Source organism: Lactuca saligna, chromosome 2, assembly GCF_052625555.1.
Source record: "Lactuca saligna cultivar CGN05327 chromosome 2, ASM5262555v1, whole genome shotgun sequence".
NCBI lineage: Eukaryota > Viridiplantae > Streptophyta > Magnoliopsida > Asterales > Asteraceae > Lactuca > Lactuca saligna.
Window position 1 is genome coordinate 22,674,074 of NC_136418.1, and position 9,044 is coordinate 22,683,117.

A 9,044-nucleotide genomic window follows, 5' to 3' on the forward strand; every position below is an offset into this window, starting at 1 on the left:
AAATTTTTGTTTTTGAATTTGTGGTTTGTATTTGTTGGTTTCGTTCAATATTTTTTTTCTTTGATATATCATATATGTAAATAGATATCATAAAGACATATTTAAAAACGTTTCTATATAGATTTGTACATACTGATATACAAACAAACACAAATTACTTTGTTACTAATAATCGCCTAATGGTATCAAGAGAATGCATAATCGAGCCTTTGCACACCGTTAAGTCTTCTTGCTCTGAAACCTTGGATTTCAAACAACCAGATGAATAAAAAAGGAAAAAAGAGATGAGGTTGGAGAGCCGATGGAAGAGGCGTGATTGCGGATCCAGGTTGATTCATGGCAGCTATGATTTTTAGAGTTATGTTTTCCCCAGCAGCTAGAAGTGATATGGGTGGTCAACTGATAGAGTACGTGAGTTGGTGTTTACGGTAGCTATGGTGTCGTAGCTATGGTTTCAGGTGGACATATGTGGCATATTTACAACCAGGTCGGCTGATGTGTAATGATATGGAGTTTGTATGAAATGACGGTCTGAGGTTTGTATGTCGATGTTTGATGGTTTGTGGAGTTTCATGAATCCCTCTCCAGCTGTTTATGGCCAAAGATCTGAGCATTATTCTTCTTATACAAAAGGTAATTTAAAAAAAAAAAAAAAAAAAAATGACTGATGACGGTTTCAACTGGACGAAATTTATCAACATATTTCTGAAGCTCTAGGGTTTTCTGCGAGAGTGCCAAAAACTGCAAGATTCAGAAACATAAATTAGTTCTGAAGCTTTACATTTACGATTTTAGCTTAAAACAAACCACCCCATGAACCAAGAGACCGGCTCCATCATTAATATTTTAGCCATCAAAGTTTAAAGAAGGAGGAGAGAAAGAAAGGGAGAAAAAATGAGACAAAAAGATGAAGAAAGGTTATCAAAACTATACCCGATGACTGGATCCAACTTTCCTCTCAAGCTTCATACAAACTTCATGTTTTTGCGCATTTCGAACCCCTCTCGGCAAATATAAGTGTGTTTGTCCCCTGTTTCTGTAAAAGAGAGAAAGGGAGAGATTAATAGAGATCTGTGACCACTAAAAACCTCAGACAATCATATACGTGTTTAGAGTTTGAAGAACACTAACCGTGAAAATTGTTAGTCTGGGTACTTCAATTCTGATCTCAAGCCACCGGAATTGCAGCCGCAATAGGCCAGGATGCCGGTAACCAAAAAATTGGGATATGTCGGTCTTTGGGTGAAAAAATATCGACAATTGTGGTGAAGAAAAAAGGTGATGTCGTTGCGTTAGGTTTTTCCGGAAAGGAGCGTGTTGAATTCAAAATTTGAATCGAGATTTGGGGAGGTAGAAGAAGAGAGAGACGCTTTTAGGTTTGAGAAAGAGAGAGGCGTGTAAACAAAAATTAGGTTAATATGTTTTTCTTTGTGCTTAAAATTTTGTACATTGGGCTTCAAAAAATATATATTTTTTCCTTTGATTTTGATTGGTTAACTTTCGATCAAATGGATTACCATCTTTAGCCATTGGAATAAGAATGGAGGGTCACGATTTCAGCCCCTTGAATTTTAAGACATTAGGCTTAGTTTGTTGTACATCATGTTTTAAATGTTGTATTTAAGACATTTGATATGCATGCATTATAAGATGGTATATATATATATATATATATATATATATATATATATATATATATATATATATATATGTTATTAACTTATAATATTATAGAGTATAAGGGTTAAATTTTAACTTTTAAAATTCTAAAGGTCTAACATGGAATTAATGTATTCATAAGAGATAACTTTTCAAATTCCAAAACTTGAGGGTATGTTTTGAAAATATTCAAAACTAATTAATTCCATAACTTATGTGTTTAAAGTAGTTTTAATCCAAAAACTCTTCAAGTTTCATAACTTGAGGACAAGTTATGGAAGACTTTACACTAATAAAAGTTTTGTAACTCCATAAAAATTTTGAATCAATTTTTTTTAAAACCTTTTCATATCCATAACTTATGGAGGTTTCAAAAAAATAAAACTCTTTAGATCAAACTTTTAAAACTAATAAAATAATCATATCATTTTATCTTTTACTAAAATTGACCTAATTCAACTCATATAGCAAATTATTCAAATTTTACAAATAATTAGTTTTTCACAAGAACAAGTAATTATCTTAAAATTTGACAAACTTCATGTTTTTTTCCTTTTTTTTTCAACTTTGAAAATAAAATATTTGCATCAATATAACAGAAAACAACCCATGGCTTTGATACCACTGTTGGGTTTTGAGCATTCTAACACTCTTAAGTGTACATGCAACCCTAAATACCTTGGATCTATGTTTTCTCTATTATACATGCAAATATGAACTTCCAAGGTATTATCCTAATCTAGCATAACAAACAATGAATATAACAAGATAGAATACATACCTCTTTGATGGAGAATGTCTTCATAAAGCTTGAGTGCCTAGTGCCTCAAGTGTGACACCTCAAATGGTTCACACAACACCAAATACACTTGGAATAACTTGAGAGAATTCTACAACTCATGAAATCGGCTAGCCCTTCTTTTACACACACTAGCGGCCGATTTTGGTAAATAATATGATGCTTATATAGTGTGTTACAATTAGGGTTACACCATGTAAGCCCTAATTGTCATGACCTTTCATTTCCTTGACCCATGGGTTATGTAACCTCCATGGAGCATCCATGGAGTATTTTATGGGTTCAACCCAACTAGATAATCCATGGAGAATTAGCCTACTATATAAGTATGGATGATTTACACAATCAACCCATATATTTAATTAGTCTTCTTCTGATCACATAATTAATTCTAAATTAATTCTTGATCAATACTAATTAAATATTATTATTCTTATTATTAATATACTAGAACTTATAATATATTAATAACCATAAGTGTCTTATTTCTCTCACTTAGTCTATCCAAGTGCATGATGCCATGCAACCCAAATGGACCATGCTGGGTCGGGTCAAATCTTACCAATTATAGTTATGGACTTAGACATTAATCCAATATTAGTGCCTTCAACCCACATATACAGTGAGGAGGACTTACCTTACAGTCTGAAAGGTATATGTTTTGATCACTGATCCAAAATATTGTCTCTACTTATCACCTATACAAATAACAGGACCCAGTCTCAATCTACAATTCAAATTTCCCCAAAAGACCTAATGTAAAACTTGTTCAAAGTCAGTCAAAAGTCCACATCAGATTGAGTACACCGTGCGTACTCCACCACTACGCATGGCGGAGAGTCTCATCCCAAAATATGGGGCTCAAACAGGTTATGCGTTGCGTACCCTTAGGTATGCCTTGCATACTCAAGCTAAGTTCAAAACTCTTCATTAATATCTTAACCCCTTAAGGCCTTTCACCCAATACTCATATCTAACCCTAAATAACATCCTAAATGATAAAGCTCCCAAATTTATGACTTTGCATGGCTAGAAAGTATCCAGATCCAAAACCCTAACTTATCACAAGATCCAAGATAGCATTTTTATGACTCCATGCACTCAAAAATGTCTGAAAAGGCTGTTCATAAGGTTTAGAGTAGTTCATACTTAACTAGACCAAGAATGTGGTACAAAAAGGGCCATAAACCTAAAGCTAACAAGATCTAACAAGAGATTTATCAAGTTTTGAACTTTATACCTGCTGGAGAATGATTAGGAGATGCAAATGCTAGACACACAAGGCCTGAAGCTTTCCAAGCACCAGCACCACCTTCTTCTTCCATCAAAAGCACCGAACAATACACTTTCAAGATTACAAAGCACTAATATGGAGTTAGGTTACAAGGGAGTAATTTAGGGAAATAGAGGCTGATATTGAATAGGGTTTATGAAGGATAAGGTGTGTAAATAGGGCTCAAAACCTCAATTTTAAGGTTTGGACCCTAGCCGAGTACCCCCTATGTACTCTTAAATACGCCCCATGTATTTCATTAAAGCCTCGACAACTCGTCCATTCTACGCAACACATAGAAGCTATCTACACCCTATGTAGATTAAAACTCAAAACATATACTTAATATGTGACATCCCCATTTTCACGGCCAGAAAAGACCGATTTTGTTTATGCTTTATAAAAATCAGAGTTCTTCTTTTAATAAAAATGTTGCGGAATTTGTTCCCAGAAAAACATGATAAATACGTTATTAAAACATTTTCGAAGAAACATATTTATTCGTTTCAAAACGTTTGGGATGTCATCGCTAATACAGAAACATAAGCATAAACAGAACTTACATTTATTTACACTAGTGATCTATATCTCTTTAAATCTCTCAGTGTAATGTGACTTCATATCAACACCTGTGATATAAATAAACTGGGTGGGTCAGGTTAGGAAACCTGGTGAGTACATAGGGTTTTCAACCCATAATAATATAATTATTATGTTTAAACAATCAAAAAATCAACCCAATTACCCATCCCCATTATCTTCTTTATTCTTAAGGATCTACCCTAAGAATCAGCTATTTCTCATTCATTCATTCCTAAGGAAATAACATGAAGTCCATTGTTGCCAATGACACATTGGTCAAGCGCAGCTGCTAATCTTGTCACTTAGGCGCAACTGCCAGAATTGGGACATTTTCTATGAGGCGCTTCTGCCGATATTGACCTTTAAACGCTACTGTCAAGGTTATAAGGCTCCCTATTAGGTGCAGCTGCCGATACTATCCTTAGAGCGGAGCTGCTAGGATGTTTACCGTAGATCTGAAACATCTACGGGTTGTGGCACAGCTGCCAGTGCTCATCTATAGGGTACTAGGTCCACTGTTGCCAATGTATACCTAGAGGGCACTAGGTCCATGCTACTAATGTTCCTCTATTTCAACTCTTATCCCTCGTCATTCATTTACCCATGTTTTACCCAACATATTTTGTAGATATAAAATACTTTATACAGTTTACATCATTTAAAACATGTATAAAAATCTTTCACCAGCATAGATAGCAAGTATTCAAACAATATGCGCACATAGCATGTAATTTATAATAAATACTTCATATCTATGTGTAAGATGAAAGGGACCATGCACTCACCTGAAAGGTGGTGACTCAGCACTCGGAAAACGCTTCGATAGTCTCAAAACAATTTCCTTCCATAAAACCTAGTACCAATACCACTAGGGTTTAGTCTAACGATAACTGCGACAAATTAATTAGTCTGACTATTATTATTATTATATAAGTGTTAATAACACTCAATATAACTTATAATAATAGCCCAAATAATTATTTTAAGGACCTAATAACATTCCTATAATTATTTGAAAGCTATATTAAAAATTGTGTAAGCGTAGCACAATTACAACGAATTTTATCGAAAACCGGAACTTAATTTGGAGCAGCGTTTCGAAACCGAAAGACCCTTTTTCTCAGGACTCCGGAAGCCTCGGGGCTTCCCTCGGGAGCAAAGGGGTTTTCCTAGGATTTAGGAGTGGTTTGGGGAGCTAGAGAGAGAAACAAACTAGAGAGAGAAGGAGAATTGGTGTGAAAATGAAGGCTGCCCTCGCAGCTATTTATAGGCGCGAAGCCTCTTGGATTACGCTGGGCATACTGAGGCTACGTTGGGCGTAGTCTTGGGTATGGATGCCAGCTCGCAGCCAGCTGTCTCGCATTCTGGTTGGATAAGACCCGAAGGTACGTTGGGCGTACCGGACCTCGTACGCGGGGCGTAATGCGAAGGCTTCGTGGCATGATCCGAAGCGAGGTCTGATTAGCGATGGAGGGTCCAGATGTTGCCATGTCATCTCAGTTTCGCAATTTTCCTTCTCAACTTCTAAAAATCATAACTTTGGCATAAGAGCTCCGTTTTCGACGTTCTTTATATCCACGCGAAGGTGGGAACATACTCTACAACTATCATTTAGACTTTGTCGGCTAATTTTGAATTGATTTTAAATTTTATATTTTTAACAGACCGGGACAGGATTGGTCCGTTAAATCCTCATAACTTCTTCATCCGACGTCCGTCTTCACCCATCTTTTTCTCGTTACGCTACTTTTAATGAGATCTTCGATTCTCGTTTAGGTTGTGTCGGCTAAAAATCGCTCGATCTAATATTCGAATTTCGGGCTGTACACTACTAATCCGAAACTTCGAAAAATCATAACTTCTTCATACGAAGTCAGATTTTGGCGTTCTTTTTATCGATGTTCTTAGTTTAACATATTCTACGACTTTTGTTTAGATCTCTAAGGCTAAATCTCGCTCTATCGTAAGTTCACTATTTACGCTTCCCAGTATCGTACCGGTTCTGTCGCGAAACTTCAACGGGTCATAACTTTTTCGTTATAACTTGGATTTTGGCGTTCTTTATATGTACGGAAACCTTGTGACATATTCTACAGCTTGGTTAAGATTATTTATTTTAAATAATCTTTTGTCGAAAAGTCGTTTTCGACCTCTTATTGCCTCTAAATTGACTAGCCCGGATCTGCGGGCGTTACATAATATTTATGGAATGAAATTACATGTGAGGGCCACACATTACAATTCTCCCCCAATTGAATTAGAATTCGCCTAGAAATCTGATGATGTGGATAACTCTGGGTATTTCTCTCGCATCTCTGCCTCGGGTTCCGAAGTCCACTCCGAACCCTTTCGATGTTTCCATCGAACCTTGACCAAAGGTACCACCTTGTTATGTAAGGCCTTCATCTTCCTCTCCAAAATAGCCTCCGGCCTCTCCACATAATTCAGGCACTCATCGACCTAAATGTCTTCCATGGGAACCACAGTGGAATCGTCAACCACACTGTCAAAACCGACAAACATAAAAGGTGCTTTGAATCTGACTAAGTTCATCACGAAAAATACAATCGATAGGCTACCTTGCCTACCCTATCCACAACTCAGAATGGTCCAATAAATTGGGGACCTAACTTATCACTCTTCCTAAAGCGTATAACACCCTTATAGAGTGATACTTTCAACAAAACCGTATCCTTGGCATAAAACTCTAATTTGGAATGTCATATGTCGACATAACTCGTCTGTCTGTTCGAAGTACTCTGCAGTCTCTGCCTAATCTGCTGGATGAACTATGTTATCTGTAGGATCACCACAATCTTGCTTATAACCTTGTGGCCAACCTCACCCCAACAAACTAGTGGATGCCACATCCTCTCGTAAAGAAGCTCAAAAGGTGGTGCACCAATACTATAATGATAGTTGTTGTCGTAAGAAAACTCAGCTAAGGGAAGCTAGGAGTCCTAGCCCCCTCCGAAGTCCATGATACAAGCCCTCAACATATCCTCAAGCATCTGAATGGTCTGTTCACTCTGTCCATCAGTATGAGGGTGATAAGTAGTGATGAAATGTAATATCCCGTACCCAACTCCTCATGAAACTTTTTCTAAAACCGAGAAGTAGGTCAAACATCTTGGTCAGATACGATAGGGACTGGTACACTGTGGCAAGAAAAAATCATGCACACATACACATTGTCCAACTTCTTGGCTTAAGATCTCTCTCGAATAAGAGAAAGTGGGCATTCTTGGTCAACCGGTCAACAGTGATCCAAATCACATCAAACCCCTTGGCCATTCTTGGAAACTTGGTGATGAAATCCATAGTGATCTGCTCCCATCTCGACATGGTCTCCTCGAAAGGCTAAAGCTTGCCATCTGACCACTGGTTCTCTTCCTTGTCAATCAGACAGGTCAAACATCTCTCCACATACCACTCAATCTTCCAATTCATGTAGGGCCACCAATAACTAAGCCTCAAATCATCATACATCTTGGTGGCTCCAAGATGGATCGAAAACCTGGACTTATGAGCCTCCTCCAATATTATCTGCCAAACCTCACCAGAAAATAGGACCCAAACCCAACTGCACTGGGTCAAAAGCATACGACTATTAGTAGAAAATCTTTCATTCTCACCTTATATCTTCTCCTTCTTCCAATTTTCTTCTCAACCCCCTGGTTTCGAGCCTCCTAGATCAATCCCAGTAGTGGGGATTCAATGGTCATCCTCAAACAATGCTCTCAATCCAGAATAAAAGCCATATTGCACCTCAAAGTATCAGTGAACACATTGTCCTTCCCCGGATGATAGAGAATCTAACAATTGTAAACCTTGACCACTTCAATCCATCTGCGTTGCCTCATGTTCAAATTTAATTGATCCATTAGACACCTCAAACTCTAATGATCCGTGTAGATATTACAACGGAGCGTATAGAGGTAATGTCGCCAAATTTTAAGGGCAAAAACCACTGCCCCTAACTCCAAATAATGAGTCGGATACCTAACCTCATGATGCTTCTACTGTCTGGATGCATAATCAATGACTCTACCTCTCTGCATGAGAACTACCCCCAAACCTATGATTTATGCATCACAGAATACCAGAAAATCCTCCACACTCTCAATAAGGGTTAGTATTGTGGCCTCACATAACTTTATCCTCATAGCCTCATATACGACCTACTCTTAGACCCCCAACAAAAATCCACACCCTTCTTTATGAGACGAGTTAGAGGAACTACAATCTATGATAAATCCTAGAGAAATCCCGGATAATAAGCCAATCCCAGAAAGCTCCTAATCTTAGATGGGGACTTTGGAACCTCCCACTGCATTACTACCTCAATCATGGCCAGATCGACCAGAGTCCCGTCCCGATTGATGTGGTGTCCCAGAAACTGGACCTCTCATAATTAGAACTCGCAGTTGAAGATCTTGGCATAAAGCCTCTCCTATCTCAGAACCCTAAGTGGCCCTTTAAGGTGATCCTTATGTTGCTCCCTATCCTTGGAGTAGACTATGATATCATCAAAGAAAACAATGACTGGATGATCAAGCATCGACCTTCATACCCGATTCATTTGGTCCATGAACGTTTTCAGTGCGTTGGTGAGTCCAAATGGCCTCACCATGAACTCGTAATGACCATAACGAGTAGAAAATGTTGTCTTCTCCATGTCCTCTTCCTGGACTCTCATCAGGAGGTAACCCAATCTCAGATCATTCTTGG